At 49.4% G+C, this 12,522-nt stretch overlaps 1 long non-coding RNA gene across 1 annotated transcript in view; it reads right to left on the minus strand.

Moving 5' to 3' along the window:
- Window positions 1-12,522, minus strand: part of LOC142871375 (uncharacterized) — a 49,231-nt gene that overhangs the window by 13,390 nt on the left and 23,319 nt on the right. Inside the window, exon 2 of the long non-coding RNA XR_012919624.1 lies at window positions 458-609. This is a non-coding gene — a long non-coding RNA (uncharacterized LOC142871375). The remainder of the gene's footprint in view (window positions 1-457; window positions 610-12,522) is intronic.

The following is a 12,522-nucleotide window of genomic DNA, read 5'->3' on the forward strand; positions in this document are numbered from 1 at the left end:
TCTAAAAGTCCACAGTTGGAACCAGCCCCATCTCACCTATCCAAAGTGGGTTGCTTTCTCAGGGATTATGCCACAACCTTCTTCACCTTCCATGGTCCTGGCTGAGGGATGGTCTTGGAATTCCTAATAACAACAAATTCTTCCAGCTTGGTGTACGGAATCGGCCTTGTCTATCTGTTGCTGGGAATGCATCTGGCATGCCTGATGGGAAATTTAGGACTTGGTTCTATTTTCCAACTGAAGTGTTGATGCATAGCCCTTCTGTGTGTGCACGTGTGTGTGTGTGTGTGCCTTAGCTATTGCTGTGCAAAAAACCGGACTGAAACTTAGTGACTTGAAACCATAAACACTGATTATTGATTACAAGCCTACGGGTCAGCTGGAAAGTCTTGAGTCTCAGCTGGGCTCACTCATGCATCCGCAGTCAGCCAAAGGTTGAAAAGGCAGCTCTACTTACCTTGGCTGGACTCACCCAGGTCTGGGGGCCAGCAGGTTGGAAGGTGATCTACAATGTTCTCAACCTGGGGCAGCTGGACTCCCCTCCATGTGGCCTCTTTCTTCCATCAGACAGCAACACTGCAGAGGGCTCGTTCCCACGGTGGCAGGGTTCTGAAAGAGTGAGTGAGAGCCGGAGTGTGCCAGGCTTCCTGAGGCCAAGGCTCCAAACTGGCCCATCTTCACCTCGCCAAGTTCTATGGGTCAAAGGAGGTAAGAAGACCAGCCCAGTTTCGAGAGCAGAAGAAATAGATTCCTTCTCTTTCACAAAGAAAACTGCAAAACCACATTTTTTTAAAAAAGTGGATATAGAGAGGTGAAGAATTGGGGTCATTTTTGCCAACAATTTACCATAACATGGAAAGATTCAGAGCTGAGAAACAATTTTCCTTAAGACCCACATGGATTCACTTTGCAGTATATTGTCATTATGGGAACTAATCTGTAATTATGTGAATGCCTGATGAGTGAGTGAGTGAAGGAATGAGTGAATGGATGAATGAGTTTTAGCCCCTCCAGCTTGGATCCAAGCACTGCCGTTCCATCCCCACCCCTGCCTAGTTCAGCACTCCGGCTGAGATGCAGAGCTGTTCCGTTTCCGGCACAGATTTCTGTCGAAATCCAAGATCCCTGGATTCAGGGCTTTCCCGAGGCCAGCAGGGTGAGTTGAGGTCAGCGGGAATGTGATCCAGGCCTTGTAACCCAATTCCAGCAAGATGCCATGGACAGCACAGAGCCCGGCAGCATAACAGGACTCCTCCCTGGGGCATTGTAGCCCCAGAAGTTGCTGCACATGGAGAATAAATACACAGCAATGTCCTTTTTAAAAACAAGTGGCATCAGTGAGCCTAACAAGGGAACCTAGCACGTAAATATGGATTGTACCTGGGAACATGATCCTCATGCCGGCCCCAGGAGGGAAGCCGAGTTGCCAAGCCAGTGCCAGCAGGTCGGGGACAGGGAGGGGCTCTGGAGACTTCTGCGGGCTCTGCCTCTGCCCTCTATCACAGAACCAGAGACTCTACAAATGGATCTCTCTAGTTTGTGCTCTTCCATGTCTCACTTTTGAACGGTTGTCTCTGTGTTTTGGTTTAGAACTTTTAAGTCTCCCCTGTTCCCAATGTGGATGGAGGTTTTTAATCCTGGGGACACGGGACGGCTCCATCTAAAAGACAGGATCCCTTAGGGTGTCAAGTGTCAGGCCTCAGGGCCCTGCAGCCACCAAGCCCTCCCTCATGCTGGCTCTGGCTCTGCTCCTTCCCGCTCTGCTCCTTCACTGGCCCAGCCCAGCCACCAATGGACCAGGACAGTGGGCACCTCTTGGGTTGTGTATTTCACTGGCACTGAATAAGCATCCTTAGGATCTGTGCAGCTCTGAGTCTAGGCTGCTTATCTTTTCCTTTCTAAAAAGTCAGCAGGGGGAGCAGCAAAGCCCCCAACCTTGTTTTTATTTTTAACATCTCTCTCCTGCATACATTATACATAATCCCTTCCACCCCCACCCCAACCCCCGTCCCCCATGTTACTGTGATCAATTTGTTCTTTTCAGAAACAAGACTGATTTAAAAAAAAATACTAAATAATTAACTTGAGGACATCTTCCAAGAAAAATACAAGAATTCAAAAGAGTAATCTTCCACTTGAACAATTTGGGCCTTTATTAATTACAACTTCTTATTCACTGTGATTAGTGATTGCTAGGATGACATTTATAAAAGAAAGTTGAGAAAGAATAACAAGAAGAAACTTGCCCTTGTGATCAGATCTAACCACGGAATAGTCTTTCCCAGGGGAAGGAACAGGACTTCATTTCAGGATCCTTTTAAAACCAGTCCTAGCCAAGCCTGGGAGAACATGCTAGAAGGAGCAATTGCCCTCCAGAGAGAGCTTAGGAATGACCTAAATAGTTATTTACATCTCTGCTTTCAGAAGTGATTGACAGCTACAATAATGGTGGTGACAACAGCAATAATAAATACAGACAACACAAATTCAGGGAGAAGATTTATTTATTTTATTTTTTAAATAAATTGTTGTTACCAGCTTAGCAACCTGATAGAAGGGAGCCATTGATAAGCAGTTAATAATTGATAGTTTCACACTGGGGAACCTTTCTTCAAAGTTTCTTATTAGGATCTATTTTCTTATTCTACATGGGCTAGATTAATGCATAATTTGAATCACCTGCTAAACCCAACATCAAATGTAGCAGGTAATTCAGATGACAGCCTATAATTTAGGAGGAAACCCTCTGGAGACACAATCTTCATTATCTGTTGGAACATGCTGCCGTCCCGTGGTGTTTCATCCAGAGTGGTGCGGAGCCGTCGGTAACTCACAGCCCCTGAGAATGAGCTGCACCAGATCTACTTGGTGTTTCATGACAACCACTGCAAATGAGCCACAGTATTCACAGGAGCTCTGCAAAGCTCAGCAGCCCCAACTATAGTCCGATTTCCTTGCGGGTTCCCCAGTCTTTGCCTAGTCTCTGACGGTCCCTCACCCTACTGCGGCCTGCTGGGGAGCCAGGACCCCAGAGGGGCCCCGTGGGGCTGCACCCAGCACTGCCCCCACCAGCAGGGATTCGGTTACTCGGGCACCACCTCTGCCCCGCCAGAAATAGAGCCAGAGGTCTGCGGAGACAGAAACAGTGTTCAAGGTCACTGCTCACCAGCGGCCCACCTGGTCTCCCAGTTTAGACCCTGCCATCGCAGCCCGGGATGCAGAAGTTTCCACTGCGGGCTGAGATGAGCACTCACCATGCACAGCGCCTCCCACTCACACATCTGCAGCCATTTGGTGGTGACACATGCTTGGTCGCTGAGCAGGGACACTCCAAGTCATCAGTGTGGAGGGGGTCTTCCCTCCTCGCTACATGCTAGGTAACATATTTTGGATCCCTTGCTAAGCCTGCCATCGCACATGCCAGGATTCCCCGGGCCTGGCCAGTAGAGGCGCCACCCCCTACCTGGAAGAATTCCCTCTCAGGGGCCCTGTTGTCATTCCCGGTCAAAGTCAGCTCAAACTGTCAGACACGGCTTTCTCTCTCCGCACTTTAACGTATGCATGCACGCACAGATGCGTGTTGGTGGTGATGAAGACGATGTTAATGATGATGGCAAGGGGATGAAAGCAAGGATGCCCTTGGGACCATGATCTCATTTCTCCCAGGCTTCTCCGTCCCTTTATCACCAGGTAGATGCAGAGGGAGGCACTTGCACCAAGCCCCAGATGCAAACAGGAATGTGCAGAATAACCTACTGAGAGAGCAATTTGCATTGGTTTTGCTTCAGTGGGAGTCCAAGAATGAGTGGCATTTATGCCTCTCCCATCCCAAGAGAGGCCTTTGTGTTTGACATCCAAGCTCCCTAGTCTTGGGGGAGTTTTCCTGGCATCTGTAGTTTAGAGCTTCAGCCAGGAGAGAGCTGTGCACATGCACACATGCTCTCCCACACCCCAGAACACACCCCACACTGGAGGACTAGGACAATCCAGGAAGGCTGGTGCAGGGGCCACGTGGGGGAAACAGCCTATTCCAGGAGAAGACATGGGTGATTTCCTCAAGGCCAGAGAGTAGGAAGGATGACAATGTCCATAAGTGGCACGGACTTGTGCCCCCAATTCCTGTACAGCACCCAGAGGTGTCAAAGCCTCTCCCTGAAGGCTGTCATGTGCAGATGGCCGGGAGATGGACATCAGGCCGGGCAGTTTGGGAGCCTCAGCCAAGATCCTACTTAGCTCAGAAGGGGTGGGTCATGCCCTTCCCTTCCTGTCCTAAGGTCAGCAATCCCAAGGTCATGCTTTCCTGGGTCCTCTGGGACTTCCACAGATCCCAAGGGGGTGGGGGTAACCCATAACCAACCTGACTTCTTATCACTGGGAAGTAGGAGCTCCGAGGCAGACTCAATTTTCTTTAGAACAAACAAAATAATGTGACGCCCATTATCTCTGAATGTGGTGGAGAAAGTAGGGGAGATATGTCCCCTAGTGCGGGACAGCCAGCCCCTCCCTCCCAATTCAGAATCCAGCCCCAGCAGCTGGTGAGATCCCACTCTGCCCCCTCCCCCCCCTCCCTGCCCACTAGGGTGGGTCTCAGCGGGGCTGGGCTGGGCTGGGGTGGCTGCAGGGGCACTGTACTGACAGAATTAGGGGAAACATTCTGGCTTTAACTTCGCCCTTCCTGCCAAGTCTTGCCCAGAGTGGGCTCTTGGTGGATGGACATCATGTGATTTATTAGTCAATTTTTCTCTTTCCATCTTTAAAACCTAAGTCAATCTCCCACCCCCAACCCCCGAGAACTCTCCCACACCAGCATTTTCTTTGTTGCGTCTGCTGGTCTGACGCCCCCGAGTCCTTTGCTGCTCTACCTAGGCTGCGTTCCTTTATAGCTTCTCTTACCCCAGTTAATAGAAGCATTCATTTCCAGGCATTCTTGGTGTGGTTTGTTGTTTGTTACTTGACGGTTTGCTCCATACGGTCAAGAACAACGTTTTCTACTCCACTGCCGTCTCCGGCTGAGGCCAGTTTAAGTGCGAGTTTCTAAAGTCCCAGGGCCACTTCAGCTGCATTGCAGACCCCCTACAAGAAGCCTGGAATGAAACCCTTGCTGCCCCCCCTGCCCTCCTCATTCCCTTTGCTTCTCCTGCCCAAAGCCGAGATTAGACCATCTCCTCATCCAGGTTTGAGAGGAGTTGGGGACATCAAAAGTGCCTTACATCAGTATTTGGAGGACAGAACCAAACTCAGGAATGGAAGCAGCCAACCAGCTGTAGTCTATTAAGGCCCGACGTGCTTGGTTTGGCTCTGTAAGTAAACAGTTTTCTCAGCTGCGATGGATTTATTGCCCTGCCAAGGACTTCCACGGCAGCTAGACCAGCTCTGAATCCCTTTCTGCTTTAGGGTCCCTTCCAAGGGCAAAGTCCTTCACATGGAAAAGAAGAGATTATCTACTTTGCCCCCAAAAGTCACAGCTCTCCTCTGAAGCCAGGGTTCCCCTCTTCCTCTAACTCCGTCCTTGGGCTGGAATTTCTTGCCCACCCGTTTCTCTGAGTACCACGTGCTCAGGGGAGGAGAGGATGAGCCTGAAATGACACCCAGGCTCCGCAAAGCCGTCTTCCAGGCACTTCAAATGCTAGCATCCCTGGGAAGAGAGAGGCAGACCAGGAATTTCAGTAATTAGATTGCCTGGAATTAACTAACACATTCCATGCTGAGCTGGCAGGGTAAGCAATGTATTCTCTGCTCATCAGCATTAATTAACGGCCGTTTTTTTACACCTGACCCATTTATGGGAGTAAATCTCAGGTGACACCTTGTAGCCACCACCCACCTGTGCCTTTTTAAAAGGCTCTTAAGCTCCCGGCAAAGACATCAACAACAAATTTGGCCTTCCCTCCCTTCTCACGCCAAGAAGCGAAGAGAAAGAGGAGCTTTGTCCATTAAACAAAAAAGAGAATTGCAGAAACCCACGGGCAGATGCCCTGCCCAGTTCGGGTTGATGGTTGGTGCTATTCCTCTGGCCTCCCCTGTGCCATCTGCTGCCCGACAGCTCTGCCCTGGCCCCCTCGGCCCAGCCCTGCTCTGCCCCACGGGTCAGGCCGCCTGTGCCCATCTCCTCTGGGGAGGTTGCTCCTGAGCGGACACGCGCATTGCTTTGGCATTTCCCCGAGTGTGCGGAGGACGCTCCAGGTCCAGCCTGACCAGGTGGGGCCAGAGCGCTTCTCCACTGCTGGGGTGGGGCCTGAAATGCCGTCTTCCTGCCACGTCTGCGGCCACTTTCTAGTTTCTAATCTGCACTCCCTGTTCCTTGTATCATGCACAGCACTTGGAATGTGAAAATAGGATTTGTCTTATATTTAAAACTGTAAACATTTTTCTTTGCAGCCTAATTTTCATCCCTTTGCTCTTTGGCAGTCTCTTTTAAAGAGGAGAGGCAATCAGCATCTGTCCTGTTGCTGAATGGCACAGTAAACCAGCAAGGACAGCGCTCCAGCCTGCCACCTCCTCCTCTGAGCCCTGGCTACCGCTGTCCCCCTGCATGCCTTCCTACCTTTCGGCCTCAGGACACGTGTGTGCGTCTCTAGGCGGTGAGGAGGGTGGAAGGACAGGGGAAGGGTCGGGGCTTGGAGGCAGAGCTAGCTCGAGAAGGGGGTAGGAGAAAGGTGCCCCGTTCCCCTGCCCCTCGCTAGCCATGCACGTTGACCTATTTGTCACAGACTGAAAGAACTGGGAACAGGGCGGGAGGCTCTTATGTGTAAATATCACTCACACTTTGAATGAATCTTTTAAAGATCAGGAAATGGGGTCCAGGGTTGAGGGACTTTGTTGGCGAACTGTTTTACTTGATCCAGAGCCTTTAGGCAAGACTGCTAAAGAAGCTACTACGATGGGTTGTGGGTGTTCTCGCCAACATTTACACGCTAGCAAGGGCCCTGGTTAGAATACGAAGACTTACAGGGAACGCGGCGGTTACAAGGGATGAGGGATAGATGCACACACATGTACATGTTAGGGCAACACAGGACTAATTAGAAAGTAGTCCTGGGCCAGTTGCAGTGGCTCAGCCAGGAGGATCTCTTGAGGCCTTAGGAGTTCAAGACCAGCCTGAGCAAGAGTGACTCCCCTTCTCTGAAAAAAATAGAAAAATTAGCTGGGTGTGGTGGCCCACACCTACAGTCCCAGACACTCAGGGGGCTGAGGCAAGAGGATCACTTAAGCCCAGGAGTTTGAGGTTACTGTGGGCTATGATGGCACCACTGCACTCTAGCCCTGTGATAAGAGACCCTGTCTCAAAAAAGAAAAAAGTATTCATAATTACTACATGATTTAGCAAATTAATCTATTAATAGTACCAAAACAAAATTTCAATCCCTCAAGTAATTTGCAATAATGTTTTGTAATTGACAGTATCCCAAGTAGCTAACATAGTAATTAATTCTTTTGATGAATCATGTGTTAGTTAATTTAGTAGGCCTTCTACCCTAAGAATAATTATATATTTTTGTAATTAAAATATTTCAATTAGTTATAAGGATTTCTTATGTGATTCAAGTCGATGGAAAACAATTTAATAACCAAACTTTGAATACGTTATCATTCCAATCACAAAACTTTTAAAGAATTTTCTTAACAATATCCAAGTCTTTATATTATCCAGTTACTCCTGTTGATATGAAAAACATTCTCATTTGCTCTTGATAACAGCTGCTGATATCACGAAATAAGCCACATAATTTGAACGAATAGCGTATGAATATTTCGTGCAATGTGTATGCAGCCTGTTGGCACACACGCAATAACTAAAAGTGGCCACTAGAGGGAGATAGGCAGAGAGGGTGAGAAGGCAGGAAAAAAGATGAGGTGCTTCCTAGATATGCTTGAATGAAAAATGTATTTTGGTTTGACCCCTTTGGTGCTCATTTTCTGGAGGCCAGACCCAGAAACCTAATTAGAAATATGGTTCATGATTCACGTAACATGCATCTGCTTTATTTGGAAAGAGCCCCGAGCAGGTCTTGCATGCCTCCGAAGAACGCAAGCTCATTATCATCTCCCTCTGCACACCCAGTGCCTGTGTAATGCATCCCAGTTTCCAAAGTGATTTCATATACATTATCTTATTTGGGACTCAATGTGGTGTAGCAGAAAGAAATTAGACTTGAGTCAGGCAACCTGAATTTTAGTCTGGTCTCTTCACTAGACGCTGGTGACCTTGGATGAGGTACTTAACCTGTCTGGGCAGAAGCTTCCTCATATGTAACATGCCAGTGTTGGAATAGGTGATATCTAAGGTCGCTTCAATTCTGAAGCTGTAATTCTGTGATCTAGCCTATCTGAGGGAGACGGTGTGTGCGTGTGTGCACCTGGGAGCGTGTGTGGCTCGCCTTAAATGTGAATTCTTTCAAATGAAAATATGATTCTGGCTTCAATGAAAGCATTTTCTCCTTCTGCCTTGGAGGAATAATGCAAACGCCAGGGAACTCCCAAGTAGGGAAATAGCCCCTCCGGGACCCAGCAAGTACCAAGATTGGGTTACAAAACCTAATGCGTATATGAAATGTTTCCATCAACTTATAAAATAAAAGTCCAATAAAAGCAGTAGCTTATTATTATTATTTAGATTTAAATCATCCCCTGCAGTGTTGAAAACCTAAAGGCAACCTCCTGAATTTAGTAGGGTCTCAGAACGAAATGGAAATGGAACTATAGCAAGGGAAATAGATGCATTAGACATCACTGTCCTACCTAGTAGGCAATTCGTGTTCTTTGGTTTTTTGTGTTTCTTTAAACCCAGCAAACAGCACAAATGCTGAAACCTCATTAGAATTTTAAAGAATTCTCAACCTACTGATAAATTCTTACTTTTAGAATTTCTGAATTATTTTTTGTCTTAACACCGGCTCCTCTGTGTCATTTCCATTAAATGAACACAAAGCAATTTTCATTTCGAGCCCTGAAGAAATCCTTTAACTCTCTTGCCTGGTTGTATTTAAGTGTCCTCAGACGCACTCCCTGCTTCTCACCCATGTCTCTCCACCTCTCTGTTCCCAAATGTCTGGCTCAAAGAAAAAAAAGAAAAGAAAAACAATGGAGACACACGGTGGGAATTCGCACCAGGAGTCCTGGTTGGGGAACAGAGGGATTGCATCTCACGGACTATGAGGTTGGGGCTTGGAAGAGAGACCCAAGAAGCCCAGGATGCTGGGAGACTCCATCCACTCCAGGGTTCCCTAGAGCAGTAACGTAACCCAAAGCAGGGGAGCAGGCGACGCTGTGCACGGGGCTCTTGGATTCTGAGGTGCTGTGGCTGTACAAGGATTAAACCAAAGGCTTCCAAACTGAAAGAAGAGACCAGCAAGTAGGAGCATGAGAAGCATCGGAAAGCATTGTAATTAGATGCCTAGATCTCCTTTCCCTCTGAGGAATTCCAACTTCTGGGAAATATTTCATTCAACAATATGTATCACACTCCTATTGGCATTGCCTTGCTATAAGGGATACATCAGTGAACACGTCAGACAAAAATCTCTGCTCCCTTGGAACTTACAGCCTTGTGAGCGGAAAGAGACTACACATATGAGATAAATCCATGACCTAGTATGTTGTTACTGGTGGCAACTGTTGTGGAAGAAAATGTAGTAAGATGACGCATCCTAGGCAGAGGAGCAGCCAGTGCAAAGGCCCTGAGGCAGCAGCACTGTATAGGAGGGATAGGAATCTGTGGCTGGAGCGGAGTGAACGAGGGGTTGGTAGAAGGATGTGAGGTCAGAGAAGTCATCATGGCCAAAATGCACAGAGCATTTTATGCCATTGTGAGGACTCTGGTTTTTACCTGGAGTGAAATGAAGAGCTGTTGGAGAGTTTCGAGCAGAGGGTTTGAGGGATGTGATTTGATTTACACTTTAATTGGACGGATCACTCTGGCGACTGTATTGAGATTAGCCTGAAAGGGGAAAGGGGAAAACAGAACATAGGCAGCCGTTACCATGGGCCAGGGTGACGTGGCCAGGGTGACAGGGCCAGGGTGACAGGGCCGGGGTGATGTGGCCAGGGTGACAGGGCCAGGGTGACGTGGCCAGGGTGACAGGGCCAGGGTGACAGGGCCGGGGTGATGTGGCCAGGGTGACAGGGCCAGGGTGACGTGGCCAGGGTGACAGGGCCAGGGTGGGAGCAGTGGAGGTGGTAAGAAGTGCTGTGCTCCCGAGTAAGGCGCTGAAGGAATCGCAGACGTGCTGCTGTGTCAGCCACGGCACGTGAGAAAGAGGAGTCAAGCATGACCCATCCCACGTTCATGGAGTGGCCGTGAGCTGAGAAGCGGAAAACTGCAATAATGTAGGAGTTTGGGGGAAAGACCAAAGGTTTCGGTCTGGATGTGTGGAGTTTGAGAAATTCCGTGACATCTAGTGAAGCTGTCCAGTCTCCCAGCCTGAAGATGTAACTTGGGGAGTCCTCAGAAAATAGAAGGTAATCAACGCTGTGAGAACAGAGCGGGTCACCAAGGTCACTAGGGCAGTGGCTGGAGGTGGAGAAGAGAGAGGTAAGGACCGAGCTCTGGGGCACTAGAGTGTTAGGATGCCTGGATTATACTGGGGCGGGGTTTCCGTTAGGTTGGATTTGAGAAATCACCTGGGGACTCCAATTTGTTGGAGGTGACTGGCACCTCACTGGAGGTGACTGGTGAAAGGGAGGGCCAGTCACCCCGTGCACACGCTGCAGACATTTTTCCACCAGGGACCACTGTCCCCGCCATCCTCCCTTGCGGTGGTCCTCAGGTCTGCACCCAGCCCAGGGGCATCTGAGTGTCTTCTGCGTGCTCAAGCATTTCAGGCGAGCACCCAAAACTAGAAAGCCTGGATTTCAAAATCTCTTTGTTTTCATTGGGCCTCATATTGTTTGCTGTCAAAAGCACACAACGCTTCATGAATTTATGCAAAAGTAAGTGCAGTGTCCCCTGCACAGGGCCCAGCCCTCGCTGTCACCCACACAGCCTCTGAGCTGCTGGTCCGGAGCCAGGGCATTTGCAGCGCCCGGCTATAAACAGCCAGGTCCTCCCTCCCTCCTTTATGGCTCCATCCTGGGGCTGTCCTTTCCTGCAGCAGTCCACACACATTCCCGGGGTTTCCTATCCAGGCCATCACTGGCAGTTGACAGCTGCTGAAGTAGGGCCAGAGCAGCATGGGACCTGCCCGGTCAGCAGAACCAGTCTGTCACTGTGGCCCAGGAGCAGCAGGCTTTGGTCGGGTCCCTCCTCCACTGCACCACACCCTGTCGGCCTCCACCTGCTTTCTCTCTTAAGGAAGGAATGCCTTTCTTTCAAATTTCCACAAGAAAATACACAGGTTTACGTAGCACCTGCACGATCAGCCTCCTCTGGCATATCCTAGAAAGGTTTGGGGTTTGCTTTAGCCTCAGAAGCTCACACTGCATTGCATGTAATTCAATGTTAGTTGTGACTTTCAGTCTGAAATGCCACCCCAAATGGAGCACCCTCCTAGAACCCCTTGTGCCAGTGTTACAGCTGTATCTATAATGTCCCCACTCTTGGAGGGGTCTTCTGGGCCATAGTAGGACCAGCTGTGAAAAGGGGATCCTTCCATGAGGTGAAAGAGGTTTGCTCCAGGTCCTTCTTGGCTGCAGCCACTGCACGATGGTTTGGAAGCACCTGTGCCCCTTCCCAGAATCCTTCCTGCCCACTGAGCCTTCTCCAGGTCAAGCCCAGAGCAGCCCACAGCCTCAGAGAGCAGCCAGCGATGGGAGAGCTGAGATCATTGCTTTAACTTGCAGAGGCTTCCCAAACTAGAGCTTTCAGGTGAACTTTTCTTTCCCCAGATCCTGGGCTCTCTTCCTTTCTCCATGCCCGCCCTTCCATGCAGCCCTTCCTTCAGGCTCCCCCAGCCCATGTCCCCTCACCCCTTCCCACGTCCTTCCAACTCCAGCACCTCAACCTTCAGCAAGACATCCTCTTGGTTCTTGAGCAGGGCAAGAAGGTTTGGAAATGGGGGCTAGGGACAGCCACAGTGACTGGGGCACACTATTGGCATTTAGTGCCATGGGGCCAGGGATGCTAAATCCCCAGCAGCAGTCAGGACAGTCTTGGTGCAGCCAAAATGCCAACAATCCCAGTAAGAATCACTCAGTCACTAAGAGTGAGAGCAGAGCCCAGAGCCCAGAGCCCAGAGCCCAGGCTGTTCCAGCTGGGAGACTCACTCTGATTTTCTTGCTGCCGTGTCTAAGAACTAAGGGTGTTCCTCCAACATGAGCATTAATTGAACATCAATATTCTTTATAGAAAACAGAGTCTGTCTCCTTTGGGAAAGGCTTATTTCTCCTGATAGTGTGCCTTGGACCTCGCCCTGAGGACTGCAAACCCCAGCGGCACTGCTGTGGGTGACATCTGGTACAGCTCAGTAGCTGGGGGCAGTTTCCGGAGTTGAACTGCCTGGGTTTGGTCCTGACTCCACCACTTACTTGCTGTGTTACCCTGAGCAGGCTACTTGACTCAGTTTTGTCATCTGTGCAATGGGAAGA

Source organism: Microcebus murinus, chromosome 6 (genome assembly GCF_040939455.1).
Source record: "Microcebus murinus isolate Inina chromosome 6, M.murinus_Inina_mat1.0, whole genome shotgun sequence".
NCBI classification, from domain to species: Eukaryota; Metazoa; Chordata; class Mammalia; order Primates; family Cheirogaleidae; genus Microcebus; species Microcebus murinus.